Source organism: Oxyura jamaicensis, chromosome 7 (assembly GCF_011077185.1).
Source record: "Oxyura jamaicensis isolate SHBP4307 breed ruddy duck chromosome 7, BPBGC_Ojam_1.0, whole genome shotgun sequence".
Lineage (NCBI taxonomy): Eukaryota > Metazoa > Chordata > Aves > Anseriformes > Anatidae > Oxyura > Oxyura jamaicensis.
This window is the reverse complement of record NC_048899.1, coordinates 6,038,165-6,055,812: the sequence shown is the minus strand read 5'-3', so window position 1 is coordinate 6,055,812 and position 17,648 is coordinate 6,038,165.

Sequence of the window (17,648 nt, the reverse complement as noted above, 5' to 3'; positions counted from 1 at the left end):
TAATGATTTTGAGGACTGACCTCACTTGTGTTGGATATGAGCAGACGAGGGAGTGTAATAGAGCTGACAAGTGATGGTACAAGGCATTTACATCGTTGCACCGGTGTTTGTCCTTTCTGGTAAAGGGACATTACAGCCCTGGATGTTGAGATGGTTGCTCCATTTGGAAATGCATGTTTTTAGTTTGCCTTCTTTAGGAGTTCCAATAGAACTTGCACCACGTCCACACTGGCCGTGCATTTTTGGTAAGTGTATCCAACATGCAACATTGGAAAACCAACAGCCATTTATTTCCCCAGGTACAGAGTAACTCACAGCTGCCCTGTTGCACAGTCGTCATGCTTTTCTCCTGAGTGGTTGCTGAGATTGCCCTAAAACATGTGGGACAGCTGTTAGGATGGGACCCCGAGGCAGGCAAAGGCTCTGTGGTCAACCACGTATGGGAACAGACATGGCTGATGAAGAGATTTCCCCATCTGCAAAAAGATCAGACAACAAGCTGTAGGTAAGAAAAGCTCCAGCCACCTCTTTGTGCCTCCTCACATCCTCAGTTCTCACTCGGTGAGGTATTTATGGGAATGAAACACTGTGCTGAGGGCCTGGGGTGTGATGCTGCTGTTCTGTGATAAATTCCCATTGAAGGGGTGAATAGTTTGTGAAATGGTGCATACTGGGAACGTCCAAATACAGCAGTACTGGGCAATCCCAGAAAGCTCCAAGTCTCTCTCTTGCATGGCTGTGTACCGCATGCGTGCCCAGTAAAAACAAAAAAGCCTAATTACACCACATCTAATTTCATGAAGAAATTTGAGTGAGGAAGCACATCATTTTTAACATGTAAATGTATTTTATCATCCTATCCTACATTTTTGTAGATAATATTTTTTATGCGCAATTAGTTTTTTTGTGCTAAATGCAATTGAAGGCATATAGGTAGCTATGGGAGGTTTTTGCCTAATTTTGCCAACACCTAACAGGTATTGGGAATGCCTTGTGTAACAAAATAAAAGCCGTGTATTTCCTTGGTTCCTGTAAACATTCTTCCAGTCCTGAAAGACCCCTTATCTGACAGATTCTAATTGAAAAACGTGCTTTGATTTTGATAGCACAGAGTTTCTAAATGCTTCTCTTTAAACCCAAAGTTCTCCCACTTACTTGCAATTGCTGGCTTTCGGTGACAAAGTGATCATCATGATTGTAATTAAATATTTATCACACAGTTCCCTTTTGTCATTTGGATGTTACAAGGCAGGCAAAGATATACTTTAAAGGCTGAGTAGTAAGCTATATTATGATAGTATATCAGGCAAATGAGTGTTTGATGGGCTGCGTTAATGCGAGCTAAAAATAAAACCCCATCTGTTCACCTTTCAAACTGCATCAAGACACTGCATATGTGTTGCGGAATAATTTAATGAAACACAAATGAAAATATGTTTATTTCAATCTTGATGAAACAAGTGAAACAGGCAACTTGTTAGTAAAGATGTTTTAACAAGCAAGGAATTGTGTGCTTATGGTTTTTCTGGAATACAGTAGCACTGCATTAATTTAAAAGCATAAGTGAGTAGATGTAGAAACAGATACTCACCGAAGGCACTGCCTCTGATAATCATATAAAGCTCAAAATCTCGATATCTGGTGCCAAGGATTTGAATTACTGCAACAGTTAAGGATGTGTGCTGTTAGCATCACTTCTACGGAATGTTTGTGTATCGTGATCTTCAGAACTACTGTTTGTCAGTGCTCATTTTTCTTACTATCTAATGAGTTCTTTTAATTTATTGGTAGAATATAAAGAAACTCCAGAGCCACATGCTGATTTACCCCAGCTAATGATCTGATATATGCAAATCAGCTCTCTCAAGGTATAATGTGTACTCTGCGTCATGCCAACATGCTGTGTGATGCGAAGAGATAAAGGGAGATGCTGCTTTCTCTGGTTCGTGTGGATCCTGGTGGAAGTTGCAGCTGCTGGAGCAACAGTAATTTTTGTGTACTGAGGACTTTTCACCACTCTGGCTAGCTAATACTTTTAGCTGATTGATTTTTGTCACTTTTTCTGATGATTCTATCTTTGACTTGGACAACGTTGTGTTTTTTTTCAGTGCTCCTTTGTGTAGTAGTCACACCAAAGACTTCGTCTACTGCTTTTACCAAGCATTTCCCATTGATTCTCCTTTTTGTTCAGCCAAAGCTCAGCCACTTCTAGTGAGTTCAAATAACACGTCTTCTTTTGCTGGATTTCTGAAACAAAATTGAAAGACCCCTCATAAGCTGTTAACTGCAGTTGAAGGGCACAGGAGGATTTGGGTAGTTGTTGCAATGGGTGACAGATGTAATCCTGAAATAAGGAGTTAGATTCCTCTGTACATCTCTTACAGGTGAGGAAATGCTTAGCCAGGCAGGGTGAAGCATGAACGGTCAGTCTAGTTATGGAAAAGAGAAATAGGAGAAATATAGAATCACAGAATCATCCAGGTTGGAAAAGACCTTCAGGATGATCAAATCTGACTATCCCCCTGACCTCCTGAGTCCCTTTGTTACTCCATGTCCCTCAGAGCCACAGCCACGTGTCTCTTAAATACCTCTAGGGTCAGGGAATCTGTCACTGGCCTGGGAAGCCCGTTGCAATGCTTGACCACCCTCCCTGTATCAGGTCTGCACCTGGAACTTTCTTTGTGTATTCTAAGCCATGTAAACTGATAAGAGGAGAAGAGCTTGGAAAAGAAAAGGGCTTGGCTAAGATGTGCCTTGTGGTTCAGGCTACTGAGGTGTGTCGTGTTTTCCCATCATGATGCTGGATGTCACTATTTCTTTTCAGAGGAAAAACTGATGTGGGTTCATAGGATGCTTCAGCAGGGTCACTGGAGGATGCTGCAGACTGCTACCCCATGCAGTCTTTCCTGACTTCAGCTTAGCGGTTGCTGTCAAGAGGAATATATTTTTAAAAAGGTGTGCTGAACATGCGAGTCAGGAGGAGTGTGAGCATATCTAGATATATAAAAAAAAATAAAATAAACTGTAGTATTCATGTGAGTTGAACAGATTGGCTTCCCAAATAGCTGGGATGTGTTAGAACAGCTCTGAAAGCCATGTGCAAAAGCCTTATGTTAGCGAGGAAAAAACAGTCTGATTGATCAGATTTTCCAGGTCTCAGACCTTTGAGGCTGTTTTATGGATACGTTAGGCAATTGCTCTCTGTCAGTCTTAAATGTAAACTTTTTATTATTATTATTATTATTCTAAGGATTTATCCATGCATTATTTTTTATACTGGGAGGTACAGAGAAAAGTGATGGAAAATACTTTTTTTCCCCATGAAAAAAAAATTCTTACTCAAAAATCAAAGTATTTTCATGGAAAGCTTCAATGAAAAAGAGAAGTTTTGAATTTGTGAAAAAGTGATGTGTCATTCTTTGACTTCTATACAACGGTAGTTTTCATAAAACTTATTCAGAGATCAAAGATCTCTGAAGATCTGTCTTCAGCCTGGTGTTCAACCACCTCATGTTAAATTGTGTCCACGTTCCATTGTACTTTCTGTGCCTAAGGGACAAATACTATGTGGTAACTTAAATACATTAACACTAGGGTAACTTAAATCCATTAATGTTAATCAAATTTATGAAAACAAGTCTACCCAGGTTTAACTATATGCATGAGTAAGTCTGCCCTTCCTGGAAGCGTGGCATTGCTGTCTAATGGATCAAGGAGAGGTTCACTTCTCATGGTCCTGTTCCGTGTTGGTACTAAATGTCATTGTGTTTGTATGATTGCTTTTTGGAAAGTGTTTTTCTTGCTCTGATTTTGTGGTTTGTTGAGTTTTGCTTCTGTGCACTTTCATGGCACCCCATGCAAAAAAAGGTATCGCTACTGTTCTTGAAGTCTAGTGCCTCACTTATAGAGTGAAGTCTAGTGCCTCACTTATGGCAAGAAAGCAGCCCAAAAATGTTCAGATAACCAGCATAGATTAATGTAATAAGGACTAACACACAAGTTGATGCAAGTGTTATTTATCAGCTATTTTATGCATTAAAAGCTAACTTTTTTCCTCATGAAAAGCCCAAGTTTCTTCATAAGTTTTCTTTTCTCTTTTCCTCTTCTTTCTCCCACGGCTGACCTGTTGAGAAAATGAAATCTATTCAGCATTCATATTCCTTTTTCCCATTGTTCTGGTGATGAGTTCAGTATTGTATTACATGTGCGTGTTGTTCCAAGTACCGTTAGGGTTTTTGAAGTCTGAAGGGTTTTTTATTTTTGATATGCAAGTTGAGAAAAGGGTGTTACATTAAAGATTTCTTTTCTTCTGAAATACAGCCAGGAAGAATTTTTCTTGCTTTACAGTGTTTCCTTCTTCTTTTGCCTTCTCCTCACAACCTCAAGGTTAGATAATTCTCTTAATATTTTTTTTTTTCCTCACATCTACAACATGTTTTCCTCTTAATTTTGCTTTTTATATTGCTTGTTCTCATCTGTACGCTGAACTTTCCTTGCCAATACAGATGCACGTTAATGCAGTGGATTGAATGTATGCAGAATAAAACAGACATTAATAAGCATGCAAAAGGGCTTGCTGCTGGCAGGCTGCTCGCCTTTCCTCTGCTGTAGACACCCGCTTTGCACCATTCTGGTTTTCTTCCTCTATACAAGCAGAATGCAAAACAGTGAGAAAAATGTGCAACTTGGCATAGGTGAGCATTCCTCGAGTTTCTTCCTCAGCCATCATACAGATTGTTAAAAAGCAGCTGATAAGTTGTTCTGAAACTGAACCCCTTGATTTACTTTTATATACTTCAACCATTTATTTCCATTTAAATCCTGAAGCCAGTGCTAGATGCTTCCCTTTGCTAGATGCTTCCTGAGAGCTCCAGCCCATTAATAACAGTGGGCGTTCTGTAACATCCGAGTAATGGGATACAGGCTGGCACTTTTTTTCCTCTCTTGCCATCACTCCTTGCACCAGGAATCAGTGTTTCGGGAGATGTAATGAGCTGTCATGACAGTTGATAATGGGCTATGAAAAATTTAGCTGGCAATCTAGGGGATGCCTGCACAGATTTTAGTTGAGCAGTCTTAACTAAAGCTCTAAGCAGCTTAAAGGTAGCTCAGTTGCTTTAATGGGAAACCTTGAACAGAAGAATCTGGAGGCCATGTACTAAAGAACTGGATTAAGGAAACAAGTTGTTATTGAAGGAAATACTGAATGCTCTTTCAAAGTAGTCAGCACAGTTTGGTGTTGGGGTTTATCCTTAATTAGCAAATACAAGATTTGATGAAAATAAGTCATTCAGGGATACAATAAGAGATGTGAATATAGGAAAACTAACTTTGTTCCTTGAATGTAAGCATTTAAACTTTACCAACTTCTTTATTCTAGGAACGTACCCTTTCCTGATTTATTACACGCCATCTAGTTCATAAGGTTGAGATGCTATGGAAAGTATACATTAAGTTACTGAAAAGTATGCATGCAAATATTATTCCCATTTGTCTTCTGGAATCTAATTAATATCTCTTTCCCTCTGCTACCAGGTAGCCTTACTGGCTCATCAACATAATTAATGCCTTGGAAGCAATATCTCATGGAGTCTGATATTCCTTTTATTTAAGACTAAACATTTCCAACATCCAAGTCAAAAAATCAGGTTAAGATTTGTGTTCCCTGGAGATAATTCAGGTACTTTAACTTAATCTGCTTGTATTTCTCCCGGAGGACAGGTTGGTACTGCTGATGTCTGCAGTGGCAGGGATTTTAGACAACTCAAACATCAATATGTCACAACTTGCTGCTTTAGTGCTGGTTCCCATGTAATTAAGTAATCTTATTCCTTGGGTCACAGTGTACAGAAATAGGTTTGCTGTTCCACTTTTAAAGCACAATGAGCAGTAAATAGCATAAGCAACAATTTTCTGAGCTGTATGTTCCTCTCCATGAGACCCTGTGGTTGCACTTAACTCATCCCTGGTCTGCCACAACCACTTGTGTGTTGATTGAAAACATTGTACTGTAAAGGCAGAGTTATTTACCCCAGTAGTGTGGTTTAAATGGGATAGTGGGACAGTTCTGGTCAGTGTGCATAGAAAGGGGCAAGATCTTCAGCAAATGAGAAATGGATACTTTGTGCTTGGCAATAAAAGCATTGATGTGCATCTACCACTGGCAGGTCATTTTTAGAGCTCACTGGTCTCACCCTATGAATGCAGCCCAGAATTTCTGGAGCAGGAAGGCAGCTGTTGGCTGTGCCTGGATGTACATGGCTGGTCATCTGCTGTGCACTTACCCTGCTGAGCAAACACTCCAAGCAACGGGCAGGCAGCTCTTAGATTTCAGTGGAGCTTAGGCTTTATCTAAGTACAATCCATACTTTTTTTAATGAGAGGAATAATCAGGAAACTCTTTGGGGTACTTCAAGCCTGTTGTAACATTGCCACATTAATTTTGTATCTAATATATTACTTGTTAAGTATCTGATCTATTCTGTCAACACACTAAATTCTATTCTAATGCAAATGAAAACCAAATTAAGTTAGCCAAACACCCATATCCTTTTGTCTCCTTTCTTCTGCGTCTTTTAAACCATGTTCTAGGGTGATTGTAGCAGGCTTATTAAAGGATTTGATTTCAGTGAATGCCAGTGTTGTAAAATGAGAACCTTTATTCCTCCACAGCTTGAAAACAACTCACAGGTGACAAGACATAAGTACAGATAAATCCAAATTACTCCTGAGTATGTGAGGTGTTCCCTGGCTCTGTGGTCCTTCTCTTCAACTCCTTTCGTAATTTCATCTTAAATATTTCTTTGTTCTCTTCAGATGGTCTGATTCTTTTGTTACAGTGTAATCTCTTTAGTCTACCCCAATGTTTGTTTGTAGGTAGATAGGCGTAACCTATAGGTATTACCTCGTGTCCTATGAATGTTTGTAAAAATAGGTGGTGTGAATGCTATTATCATGTAAATGCAGTAGAACAAAGCTTAATAGTTCAAAATGTTTGATGTATATGAAAAATAGGTTTTAGTGTGTAAAATCTGCAATACCCTTAGAGGTCCAAATTTGCAGAAAGCTTATTCTTAGTAGCTTTGAATGAACTAGTCTGTTAAAGATATATATAAGCACTGAAAGTAACACTCATTGTACAGCTTTGGTAGAAAATATTTACTAATTGGCAAATTAACTCTCAGCTAGATCTTTTTTTTAAGTTGTTAATTTGAGATTGTGATTTTTAAGACTATAAAAATAAGCTTCGTAGCTTTATGCGAGTAAAGTAGGTAGGGGACTGTAAAGTAGGAAGGGGACTGTAGCTCTGCCTTTATAGGGAAGGATCTGGGGCAAGTGCAGCAGAGGGGATGAACAGGTATGGACTGGGATTTCACTCTTAGGAGTGAAATGGTTCCTAAAGTATACGTATTATTTTTTATACAGTTGTTCCTGTAAACTTAAAGTGAAGTTTATTCTGAAAGGGAAAGAAGCTGTAGAGGATAAAAGTCTGGAATGTATTTGTAGAAGAAAGAAATGCTGCTGCCTTCACCCTCCTTGCAGCTGTCTGTATTTCTTGTTCCCAAACCATCAGCCCTATATGGGACAACAGAGGCTCATCCAGTCAAACTGCCAGACCGATTCCACGGTACTCGTGTGATCAGTCATGTTCTAAAACTGCTCAGAACTTAAGTCCCAGCTGAAGTGAATAATATGATTAAAGAAAAATCTTCAGGTTAACTTAGATATTCACATCAAACCTTAGAGCAGTTGCAAACACCAAATATATTGGATGAGCGTAAGACGGCAGCAATTTTGAATCATTTGCTCAGCTTTACATATCAAACAATGAGGGTTGAGATGCATGTTGTTTAAATGCTTATTGCTAAGTCCTGATCTCTAAAATCTCCTGCAAAAGCAAAGATTTTATTTATTGGACAGAAAGAAGCCTGTTTCCTCTAAATGTCACATAACCCCCTCTGCCTCAGCCCTCTTCCAGTCCCAAGAATGTGGAAACGATAAGAAGCATTTATATAAACTGAAACCCTATGAGCAACTCTCTCCTTCTCATGTCTCAAAGACTGGGTGCTCAATTTGTTAAGAGTAGCTTGAAGCAGTTGACAGGCAAATGGAAGGGGCTGCATTGCCATTCATCTCTAACTGCATTTCATTTGATAAATAAGTAACTGCTGAGAATCTCCAAATATTGAAGTCTACTATGAAAAAAAAAATGAGCAAAGACTAAGAAAGAAACGTTTTCCAGTAGTAGGTGCTTGAGATTATCCAGATTTTGATTTTCTGTAGGGAAAATTAACACTGTGAAAATTGTTTATTTCTGCTATTAATACATAGCCCAGAGCTCAAACCTTGATTTTCAGAAAAGTAAAAGAGGATAATTGTATTAATTAGGAGATGGGAAAATAAATTTTCACTTCTTGGGGGAAAGAAACAGATTGTGTTTCCTAATGATTTTGCATTTGTTCAAGTAATTTTGTAGTCCGTTTTGGAATGGATCAGAATTGTATCAACATTTATTATTATTATTACTAATATCTGGACTGTAACGATCAAAGCAGGAGTATAAAAATGCTCATGAACTGTTGATACTAGTAGGGGGATGGAGTATGTGCTCCCCCCCCCCCATAATTAAGAACTTATCCAAACGTTCCAGCCAAAATGAGCCGGATCCTCCTTAATTTCCTTTTGTTTTCTTCTACGCAAACCACGCTTGAGAGACACTGATTTAATTTGGTAAAGAATGCACTGGCTGCCTGATGACTTGCTTTCTCCTTGCTCTTGTCTTGTTAACAATTATCTTGTCAAAAGGTAATGTAGGCAACAGAAGCAGTTAGAAAACTTCTGATAGAGGGAAACTTTTCTTCCTTGCAGCAAAACTTAATACAAAAACAATCAAATATTATTACTTAAAGATCCTACCAGATTGTTTCCAATAAAGCAATTGCTGCCTTTACATTTTAAATTTTCTGGACCTGAAACGTTGTGCAATAACACAGAATACGGCACAGAACAGGTTGAGGCCTGAGGCACCGCATAGAGATATGCGGTGTAGAGCTGGGTTTGTGCTGTTCTTCTGCATGATCTCCTGAGGACGATCTATCTGGAGTGCTCCTGTCCTCCTGTGATGCTGGGACATCACGCTGGGGCACCACAAATTGCTGCCTCCACTGGGTGATACCCGCAGGAAGCAGCAGTCCTTTCTAGTAGGCTTTTCTTGATTAATCTGATCTACTTTAAACTCTGAGCAATTATTCTCTACACCTGGTTTAACTTTTAAGGTTTCTGTTTCTAGCTCAAATCGAAGAAAGTTTTAGTGCCCAATAGATGTGTTTCTTGCCAAAAATATTAACTGAAAATATATCTCCTCCTAATTCCTTGTGTTATTTACATCCTTACATCGGCGTGGGTAAAACACTGGTGTGATTTCTCACTGGTATGTGGCTATTTGCCAGGGGCCCAGGCAGGAACTGGTCTTTTCTTTAAAGTCTGGGCAACGTACACATCACGTACAGATGCTATAAATACACATCTGGATCAACAGAAAGCCAAACATCCCTTTAGACATCAGAATTCTTGATGCAGTGATGTTTTGGGCTTGGCTTTTCTCCCACCTATTTAACAAGTTTAGGGGAGAGGAGGAAGCCTCCTGTTGTAGGTGCAGCTTCAAGTGCTCTAGATTCATCAGCACAGGGGTGAGAATGGGCAGGTTTTGCTGGGGTGCAAAACTTAGTCTGTCACTGACTTTGGAGCTGCAGAACAACAGTTGATGGCATTATTCTTAGCAGCTCATGGCGAGCTTTAAATTTTTATTAAAAAAAAAAAAAAAAAAAAAGTTTTTCAGCTCCCAGGCAATGTGCTAGCTAGGTTTGGCTTGAAGATGTCTTCCACATTCAGATGCAGTAAATTTAAGGATTCAGGCTAAAGGTAGAATCAAATTGAATTTACTGCCTAGATTTTTCTTTCAGGAAGACCTGGAAACTGATTATACATTTAATAATGCAGAAAGGCATGCTGGCTGAAAAATAATTTTCATTCTTTACTTTTGTAGTTCTTCTGTAAAGGTTACAATAACAACTTTTGGAGCAAGTTCAGGTGCTTCAATTTTTTTTTACGTTTACTTTAACAGCAAATATTGAAAGTATGTTAATGTTATTTGCCTTACATTTTGGGGAGGAACACTGGTGTTTAGTAATAGAAGGAAAAGCTTATATTAGGAAGTTTGTATCTGTTGATACTTGTAATATGTACAAATTTCAAACAACTTTTTCTTGCACCTTCTTATTCAATAAAGACAACACTAGCAGGATAGTAACTAAAATATTTTAATCTCATTTACAAAGTTGTGATTTTGATTTTTTCCCTAACAAATGCAAGTGAGAAAAGAAAATACGAAACAAAGAAAATATGAAAGGGAGAAGAGTTGAAGGAACTTCAACTAACAAGGTTAGCTACCTTGTTAGCAAGGTAGTTAACATTGGCCTCCCGTTTAGTCTGGCAATTCTTGAAATGTGAGTGCATTGGCAAAATAACACCTAACTGAGACTGCTAAGAAAATGGCTTTTTACTACATTTGTATGCCTGTTGTATTGTCTTTTGGTAGTTATTCTGGAAAACTGTTTCCTTTTTTGCTGCCTGGGAGTTTTGGACTTAAATGACAGTATAATTGTACCAGGTCTGGTACATGCACAGAAAGCATGCCCCTGTTTCTTCAGACAGGGAAATGAATTGTGACCTCCAGTGCCAGTTAAACCAAATCAGTTTTGAATGTGTGATGTTCTCCAATAGCACCCTGATGATTAACTCGTGATACTTGCCAACGTCCTGGAGCCACGGCTATCTTTCTGTTCTCTGTTTTTGCAGTGTCTGCTGCAACATGACCTTATCCCACCATTCTCATTTCTACCTTGTGGCTGTAATTCAAGTGCATTCATAATAATACCAATTATTTGTTAGAAAATTAATCTGAAAATAATTGTGACTAATGGGAGGTTCTAAGAAAATCTTGGTCCTACTCATTAACAACTCATGAGTTGAAAGAGAAGTAAAACATTCTTGCAGAAATGTTTTTGTCTTGATCTTTTCCACCTATGCTTAAATATTCCTGAAAGTTTGGAGATGCTTTCCGGAGCCTTATTGCCATGGTGATCAACTCCATGCATGACACAACAGCATGAGTCAGTGCAAAGGAGAAACCCAGCCATACTTTCAGCCCCTGCATTTGTTTACATCAACATAGGCTGGGAAGGAAATGTTTTGCCTTCCCTCTTAGCCCTGAATAGCACCTAGTAGCGGAAGCCACAGGAAGATGTAAGGGTGGTAGACAAACACTGGAGGAAGAAAATACAGAGGTAAATATAATCTTTGGTTGTTGTTCACGAGTTACGGAAATGCAGGGTGCAGCAGCTGTCAGAACAGAGGTGCTAAAGACAGTGTGTTGGCTGGAATAGAAGGCTTTCTGCTAGCACCAAGTACGGTGTTGCAGTGTGTTTAGTGACTGAACCTCAAGATCAGAAACTGAAGATAAGGTTTTTATTTCAGACATCTTTTAAATTTCCGTGGGGCTCCCTTTGTCTAGAATTTGGTTTCTGCTTGAATTCTCGTCTTGTATTTTATTTTTTGCCTGTTTGATTCATTATGTCAAAAATCTGCCTGGAAAGACTTTAAAATACGTAATAGAGGCTCTGGTGTTTTTAGTGCCGATGGAAAGGTTAGTTAAACTGGGCAATGGGTCTGGGTCTGTCATTTCAGCTTCCCTCCCTTCTGAGATGTCAGGTTGTTAAATATGGATAGTGTTCTCCAGATTGATTCGTTTTTATTTTTTTCCTTCACATACTCTTCGAGAAGTATTACAAACAGCAGGAACTAGTGGAGTTGAATGAAGGGACAGTGGAAAACAGATTATGCAGTTCAATTGCCTATAAAATGTAGAGCAGCATGCTTTGAGCTTCCTTCGCACAAAGGAGCAACTTGGAAAAAAATCTGATAGCTCTGTGGGGTGGGAGGAGGAAAGGGCAGAACAGCATGTGGTCTTGTCCTGTTTCCTTCGACTCACCACTCAGTGGTAACTGGTAGTCCATAAAGACCTCTGCTGAGTTGACCTGTGTCCCTGTCAAACGTACAAGTCAAACTCAACCCTGTCTTCCAGCAGATAATTTCAAGGAAACATGAACAATGTAATCTTGTATTGTGACTGATTTTACACACCTTGTGGAACACCTGCACCCTTCTGAATTCTTGGCTCAGGCAGAGAAAGGGGTTCCTGGCTGCCTTGAATATTGGCATCTACTTCTTGTGGGGCAACACTTGTAAATGAAACAGAAGCTGGCGGTGTTGACAGAAATAATAGAAATGATCCAAATAAATTATTTGGATAATTTTTATTTTATTAGTTTTGTTGTTGTAGTGTCTACTGTCAGACCACTGCTGTCTCGTGCTAACTTCTCGCCACAAGGTCCAACAGTCCTGTTTCTTATTTTTCCTTTCCTTTTAAAAGTACGAAACCACATTAATTGCACTACACTTAGATTTTTTAATAATTCTTTCTTTTGAGCACTTTATCCAACATGGGGTTTCACAAAAGGCATGCCGTTCAGCATCAGATGAAAAAGCTTTGAGGATGAAAGCACAGCAGCATGCCCCAGCTCCTGTAGTAAATGAGAGGTGTTTACGCAAAGGATACCTGTAGCTGTTTTCTTCCCCTAACCCCTTTTTATGCCCTTGCGCAAGCAAGAAGCTGTAAGCAAGCTCCTGGAGCACGCTGCTCGTAGGGACTTCCAGCTCTGCTTCTAGAACATGGCTCCAGGGCCGCTTGGGCATTTGAACTTTTGGATGTTTATTTGGATTATTTTGTTTTTGGATTTTCCCCATTGGCAACTGTACAGTACTGTGCAAAAAACAATGTCAGTGCCCAAAATGTAACACAAAGAACAAAAAGCTATGAAACTAATGTGAGCTGATGTAAGCTGCCAAGAAAAAGAGAAAGTTTTTTTTTTTTTTTTTTTTTTTTTTTAACAAAAGGAATATTTTTTTTCTGACAAAAAATAAAAGGCAAACACAAGGCAGAGGGGCTGTGCAAGATCCCCCCGTACTATCGCCTGGATGTCTGCTTCATCCTTATGCTTGCAGTAAGATCTCCCCTGGCAGAGTGTGTGAAGAATATTTTTAGTGAAAAGCCAGTTTAAGAATTGAAGCGGTAAGGGAAAGTGGAATTACCATGAATTATTTCTCACTCACTCCCATCTGATTCCATTTCTCTCTCTGGCAGTGCTGCCAGTTGCAGAGCAAGGCAGACAATTTTTATTTGAAGATGTAGATCTTCATTTTCTGCTTAAATTTAAGTTAGAAGTGGGTGACGTTTACCTGTAGGCAGTTGGATAGTAGCCATCCGTGCTGTTTTTCATTGCTTTCCATCCCCAGTTCCACCTTATCCTGTAAAACTCATTAGTGGCATCACGGTTTGCGACACACAGGGAATACCAGGCAAGTTGTGAGGGAAGAAACTTGCTAGTCTTAAATGATTTGTCCTGAGATATCCACTTCACTCTCCTACTTACTTTACTGCTTTGTATCATGGAGCCTTTGCTAGACGATGAAACCACCGCCTGATAGGAGAGCTGATGTTTCTGGGGATAAATGTTATGATGCTATTTAAAAATTAAGGATAGACATGAAATAATATTACTTCAAAATATTTGAAGCCAACTGAGCTCATGATCTTGGCTGAAATATTTTCCTCTCGCTGTATAAAGCAAGAGTCAGTGTGCCTAGAGATGGGTTCCTATCTGTAAAGGGCATGCTGTTTGCTGCTTCTGTTTGTACGAGGCAGTGTAGGACCGATCCGGTGTGTGTTGGATCACTTTGACTTTATTAATGTTCCCGCCTGACTTTCATGGTCACATTCAAAGCTGAGGCACTCACAGCCTCCAGCAGTCTAATCTGATTTAAGCTCTTACCGGAGATTAAACAAACACTTGGAGATTTTGGCTGTTCATAATTTCAAAAATACATTGGCCTTTATAAGTGTCTGAATATGGGTGTTTTAAGAGTTTACTGGGTGCTTTTGCAGTATCTTGTGGTAGGTGCCCCTGTTCGAAGGGATATTTGCTATAGTATTATACCCGAGGTAAATCATGCATGCTCGTGGGTGGCTTTGATTTGACTGAAAATAAGTGTTCAAGTAGTTATTGACCAACAGAGCTCTCGTGATTCCCTGCCAGGTCTGCCAGTGCTCTGCCACCCATTACTTGGGTCTACGGACCCTTTCCAGATGTCATATACAAAAAGCTGAAAGCAGAAATATAATTTATGTTATCAGTGATCCATTGCTGACAGCCACCGTGATACACTTCAGGCAAACAGTGTCTTACCGAGCTGGAAGGTAATCACCTGGAAAGCTGGATTTCAGCTTCTCCTGTATGTAGGAGCGCTGAGATTTTAGCATGAGGTGCAATAGAGAAATGTGAAGCACAAGAAGAAATAATTAAGATAATACAAAATAGGAAAGAGGAAAGCATGAAGAACTGAGAGGAGATGTTAAGAACCAGACCATGCTGCTGTATCTATAAAAGGAATAATTTTCAGAGCGACTCAGAGGACTGCAATTTAATTGAGCTGAACAGAACAGGCTAATAGAGAGTTGTAGGTGGACAGGCAGCTGCCCTGTGAAGGAAGAAGTCAGGAACTAACTAACTAACTAAAAAAAAAAAATCAAAGTATCAGCAGAAATAAACTACATCCCATCACTGAAGAACTGAGGCAAAAATGACACCTGGTTAGAATGATAAATAGCAAATTAACTCGTTGCTCTTGTTTTTCTTCATAGGTCTTAAACAGGAACAACTCCTTGTTTCTCCAGTTTTTCCTTTGCATGATCCTGACACGTTTTCTGTGTGCAAGTGAGTACTAATTCGTCACATATGTTGGATAGAAAAATGGAGAGCACATAATAGGTGAACCAGAAAATGTCACATTTTTTTCAGCCTATTTCATTTCAACATCATTTCAGTGATGTGCAGTCCTTAGGAAAATTTGATCTAAAACTGTTACTATGCTTTGTTAAGAAAAAAAAAAAAGAATTTATCAAAGCTATTTAAAGTATGGGTATAATTCACAAATCCCCATATTTAATCATGTAAGGTCACTTTTCAATATGTGTTTCTAGCTAGTTTGTGCACTGTAGTATGTTATGCAGCTATATTAGGCAGCGGTTAAAACCACAGATATTTATATAGCACAAAGAGAGAAAAGCATCTTTGGAAGCAAGCTGCTTGATATGTAATACTGGGAAGGTTCTAGTAAATATAAGTCAGTCTAGTTTGAAGAGCTTAAATTTGCCACATAATGTTTACACGCACATAATGCAGTGGCGTGGCACTGGAACTGAGGAGCTGTGGAGTAATCCAGTGTTTAGTAAAATCGTAATTAGCACAGAAAACAGTAAACAAGTGTCTTTCTGGTGGGGCCTTCGATTATTGTAATGAAAGGGTGAAGAAACTGCAAACATGGAATCAAAATTCAGAGCTCAGTTTTCATCTCTACAGAAAAACAGCTTTTCTAATCCAGGAGGCTTTTCTAGCTGTTGGTTTTTAACCCCTGCTTGGAGTTGCCTATTCTCTGTCGTGTTTTCTATTCTGAGACCTTGCAGATCTCTAAATAGTAAGTATCCCAGATTCTTTTAGGAGAAATCAGGCTGTTTTTTTTTTTTTTTTTTTTTTCTTTTTTTTTCCTCAGGGTAGTCCTGTCAGAGCTCAAACACCTCAGCAGTTTGAAAATAGTTCATCCCCAGCAGCTTTAAGGGTGTGTGTTGCAGGGTAAGAATGATCTTGCTATGTTGTCATCTCTACATTGTTGGCAGAGCCCAAAAAACAGTTTTCAATTCACAGATAGATTCACAAGTCCATGTAGATGTGCGTTTCCCATTAATGAAAATTATGGGACTTGAATTGTCTAAAAGCCTAACTATATTTTGAGTAAACATGCAAGCTGTACATAACATTTTTTTTATTATTTATATGCTGCGCTGAGACAAACTGAAGGAAATTAAAAAGTTTTCTCCCCCAGTTACTCCTACAGAAATCACTGCAGGCTCATGTCCACAATGCCAGCAGTGAAGAGGTAACAGCCATATGAGGCACTTTTTGCTGCCAGAAGGGTCAAAAAACAGAGAAATCATGAAGAAAGGGTTTTAATTAGGTTAAATTTTGCACTAGGCTTGTACTTATGTAAGTGCATGTGAGATGCACTTTACTCCTGGGTGCTGGCTTAGGGCTGCACTGGTGTTGTGTGTACTGCACGAAATGCGTTCTCGCATGAAGTGTGAGCTAAAATGTCTTCCAGAGTTTGGGAAAATCAGTGTGCTTAGGAGTTAGCCACTCTTGTAATTTCACTGCTTTCCTTACTGAAGGACTGCATTGCTGTACAGCTGGGACAGACACCGCAGGGGCAGCAGATCTGTAGACTTCGCAGTTCCTCGTGCAGCTGGGCCTTCTGCTCCAACCGCCAGCTCCATCCTGGAGCAACAACTGTCCTGGCAGTAATAGCCAGGATTCACAAGTTTCCCCCAAAGCCTAATCTCTTTAAGATCTACATGCATTTAAAGTCTGGGCTTTTCATTCCACATCTGTAAGGTATTGCCAGAAACCATAATAATCATAGCTGAGGTAAAATAGAAAAAGAAAGGAACAGCAGGAATTCCTTTAAAGGATGCTTTTAATACTGCTTTTACTGCAGATGATTTCTGTCTCACAGCTAGGTGCAAACAAGACTGCTCTGATAAGACTTGTATAGAGGGAAGTGACTTGTGTGATGAAGGCAGAAATTTTAATTAGAGAAATGGATGCTGCTTTACTTGTGGCTTTGCTAAAATTTCCCTTTATTATTTTTGTAAATATAAATGCCTTTTAGACAGTCTTTATATTGATTGTACAGTAACTGGGAACAAAACTTTCCTCATAATGGAAATGCGAAGAAAGAAAAAAAATATTCTGAAATAGATAAGGTAATGCTGGTAGTTTCAGGTGTATCTTACCATAAACCAGCAAAGTGAGAGAGAAACAGGCTTTTTATGTCCTGCAGAGTAGATCCTGCCAATCTGCATCAGGACAGTTGACGTAACCCCTAGGGTTCTGAGAATTTTATATGTCCCATTTCTCTTTGCTTAGGTCTCAGGCCTCCAGCTGAAGAAGTCACCAAGCACTTCCTTTGGAAGACTGAGTCAGACACTGCCACAGTTCACAGTCAAAAATAACTCTTGCAGTTTAGCCTGCATTTTCACTGTCAGGAGCCTTTCCTGATGCTCAGTCTATATTTGCACTTTAAGTTCCTTGTACATTCTTGAATACTCTTGAAGAACTTCTATAGATCTTTGTTCTTGGTGGCATTCTTTAAGGTCTCGCCATCAGTAGGTCCTATTTCTAATTAAACAACATAGCTTTCTTTGATCCCTTAAAAAAATTGTTCTTGGAGGGAGACTGTATAGAATATGTGGAGCATAATTGCAACGTGTGTGTGGATACATATAGGATAAGAATCAGCTGTAATAAGAGGGTGTTCGGGGTGGGATTCTTCCAGGGGTCAGTCTGAATGCAGCAAGTTGTATTAAAGATTTATCACAGAATCACAGAATTTCTAGGTTGGAAGAGACCTCAAGATCA